This window comes from Lissotriton helveticus, chromosome 12 (genome assembly GCF_964261635.1).
Source record: "Lissotriton helveticus chromosome 12, aLisHel1.1, whole genome shotgun sequence".
Lineage (NCBI taxonomy): Eukaryota > Metazoa > Chordata > Amphibia > Caudata > Salamandridae > Lissotriton > Lissotriton helveticus.
Genome location: NC_136073.1, coordinates 752,134,286 through 752,137,974, shown reverse-complemented (window position 1 = coordinate 752,137,974; position 3,689 = coordinate 752,134,286). Strand labels below are relative to the sequence as shown.

Genomic DNA, 3,689 nt, shown 5'->3' with positions numbered 1-3,689 from the left:
TTTGTAGATCTCAGCACACTTGAAGATCTATTTCACCATATTTACTGAAGAGCCCTGCCCTCCTACCTCCTTTACATCACCATTAATAGGAATCCCCTTGCAGTTAAATGTGCGGTAAGGGTAGATGGAACATTTTTAGGTTTGTTCACAGTTTCTGGTTCCTCTTCTGTCTATGCAGCAATTGCTTACAAAAACTCAATAAAAGGTTTATTTGGTTCTAGATTAGCACTGTGGATAGCAAAACTTATTTTCCGTATTAAAATGTTAAAGCTACAAGGCTATCAGAGGAATGCCCCACGTTTGGCACTATGCTGTGTTAGTGCCAAATTATTTTGGCAACGTCCATTAGAGTACCAAAGCCCCCAAAAGTATTAGTGATCTTTTTGAAGAAAAGTGAAACTGGGAGATGGCTCACACCCGCCACTGAGCAATGCACCTATGATGAGTTGTTTTAGGAGTTAAACAACCCTGCCAGAGGTTTCTTAAATGCAGGACAGTCCTGCTGTGAATCCCAGAAAATCAGAACACACAAAGATTGGTATTTTATAACAAAAGTAATATTTATTATGTACTATTTTCTTACAATCATGTAAAATGATCAACCATCATCGTGATTAGAAACTCACTTAATATTATTTTATTGAATGCAAGATACTGGCCAATCATGCTTTATGAATTGTACAAAAAAGGGGATTCCCCTGTCAATGGATATGTTCCTAAGTCAGGGCATCAACAGCAATTGTATATATACCTACTTAGGCAGCTGATGAAGATATGGGCAAACTAACTGGGTTAGTCACATAAGGTGGAATTTTGTGAATCATTAGTCTTGGTCACACCGTTTTTCTGTGTCAGAGGAGATGGTGGTCTACTAACCCCACTTGAGTAAAGTTAAATTTAATGCAAGACCCAGGCCCTTGTGCTGACACTTAAGTGTATGCGTGGTGGATGTGCTGCACATGTGCGCGAATGAGTACTGGAACCAGTGAAATCCTTTTTGGATGATCCCTGGATTAGCATGGGCGGGGGTAGTAGATGAAAGTTCTGGAAAGAGTGAAACAAAGACGGGGCTGGTTGGAAAGGACAGCGCCTGAATGAATCAAAGCGGCTAAGGGCAACGAAGGCTCGATATGGTCAGCAGGCTCGCAGTGAAGGAGAGCAGTGCACGGCACAGAACTTTCATCTACTACCCCCGCCCATGGACCCAGGATCTACGTGGCCATCGGAGTGCCATAACACAGACGGTACTCACTGCAATTCGGGCCACCCTCTTGGACCACCCAGCAGCCCGCCTTATAACCATAAGCACTTCTCGAACCCGACAACCCAGTCCTGAAGACGATCCCGACTCACGGGGATCGAAACGCCGTCAACATCACAGCGCAACTCTATGGCGCATCTAACGTTTTTGGCTCCTGAAAAATGTTGTAACCATGACTAAAGTGACTAAAACTGCGTCTTGTTGAGCCAACCCTGTATATTTCTTTGTCACCTCGCGCCGTTCACGCTGTTCACGTTCAGCACTTGCATCCTCACCTTTCACCAATTGTATATATCACTACTCACCAAGTGCCCTCGGGTTGTCACATGATTCCCTCTGTACAGTGCTGCCTAACTGTATTCCCAAGTGAAACGCCCTTTTTTGAATTGGTGAATTACAAGCTCTTAAACCACATGAGCCTCCTTTTCTCTTTCTTATGTAATGCTGCATGCATACATCCTTGAACTGTCTTAAATTGATACCTGTTGGGAATTGTTTCTTATACACATGCCTCACAAGAACAGCGGGTGTCGCCGATGATGCAGAAGCCTTGATCAGCCAAACACCAGCTTCAAATTCAGCCAGGAAGCTTCACATGCCGAAACATGCACGTCTATGTCTGCCCTGAGAAGCCTCAACTGCTAAAATTGAACACCTGCAACACAGATCCCGGAACCGCAGTTCTGCCTCATCAAAGCTGCTGCGGGAACGGATCACCAAACACACAACCAGCATCGTATATTCATCAAGGAGGTATGGTGGGGCTTAGCCATGAGACAGTTAAATGACTGCATGCCCAGATGTATATCCGCCGCTAACAAACTGGACTTTTGCCCATATGATGAGAACTGTTGAGTTAATCCAAGCATTAGCCAGTGGAGAAAACCAAAGTGAAATGCATCTGTGTCTAATACTACACGAGGCAATGTAGGAATTAAGAGAGCTCAAGAACAGGGAAGAGAGAATGTCACAGAGGAGTTTGCAAGCAAGTTTGTTACTGTCCAACTGAAATTTTAGGGCTGGTCCATCCCACATTCACCTACCTGCAACTATCAGCTACTGGGCTTTAAACCGCTTGAAAATGCAATACCCACCATCTAGCAGAGTAGTCTATATTAACATCAGGAGCACGCGCATTCTTTAAAGCCAATAAGCACATTCGAATTATGTGCTGCCAAGTTGGATTGGCTGAGGTTCCGACAATGCTCCAATCCTGGGTCACCTTACAGATAGAGAGCTTCTGACACTCTCATACGACTTCCAGTATATGTTCAACCGTGGGAATGGTTGTCATGTGGTCCGGAAATAGCGCATAGGTGGACGAATCTGTTTTCCCGCGGAGCACAAAGTTAGCAAGTCGAAAATAATGTCAACAGTCCTGTTTAGGAGGTGACCCGCATCTCAGACTGTATAACTTGAGGTTTACATAGCACTACAAGAAATTTAGCTGATGGAGGGGAAAACACCCTCACCTCGGGTTACGAGGAGCACCCCAAAGCCCCTTGCTGACGGGGAGACCAGCAATTCGAGGCCTACCATTCGGAGTAAGAATATCGCTTTGACACCCTCTCTGGAATATGGCAGCACCCCCAGAACTAGAATTCGAGTAACGAGGGGCACTCCGGTAGTCTCCGTTCAGTCTGAGAAAAAAATGCAGAGGCACCAGTCCATGGGTAAGGGAGACGCTAGGAAACCTTCAGCCGAGGGTGAATACGCAAACCCCAAACCTTCCAAAAGAGGCAAAACTGAAACTCCAAAATCTTCTACCCAAGTGACGAGTGGAAGCCAGGAAAAGGATGCATGGATAGGTACGCTGAGCCACGCTATCCCATCTGCAGGGAGTATACCTGGGACCTCACCCCTGATTGTATCTAGGCCCTGTGGGCATAGGTGATTTAATAATTCCATCACCTATGAAGTAGATGCTTCAAAGATCCCAGGCCCTAGTCAAGTAGACGCCAAAGTCGTGCCAGGCCCCAGTCAGGTTGATGGTTCAGTGCCCGAGATCCTAGAGAAATGGTATTTCCAGATCCCCAAGCCCCTAGTGAAATAGCTGCTTCAGTGTCCCCAGACCACAATGAGGTAGCTGCCTCAGTGCCCCCAGGCGTGGGTGAGGGAGAGGCTTCAGTGCACCCAGTCTCCAGTGAGGTGGGTGCTACAATTAGGGTGACCAACTGACATGGGTGTGAATTCAGGGCGGGGAGTGTAGAAATTCAGGACAAAGGGTCAAATTTCAGAACAAAAATTCTGGACTGAGGGTCAAAATTTAGGACAATAATTCGGGACAAATTGCAAGTTTTACTGACACTACAAATTAAGTTGTGCAATAGTATGTGAGTAAATAGACAACAAACATAAGTACAAATCTAAATAAGTGACATAGCGGCCTCCCCACTTTCAAGTCCTAGAAAATCCCATATTACTCTGG

The 3,689-nt window shown here is 45.6% G+C and overlaps 1 pseudogene; it reads left to right on the top strand.

The window, feature by feature from the left end:
* Positions 1-2,575: 2,575 nt before the first annotated feature.
* LOC144799758 (uncharacterized) lies at positions 2,576-3,451 on the top strand (annotated as a pseudogene).
* Positions 3,452-3,689: the final 238 nt, after the last annotated feature.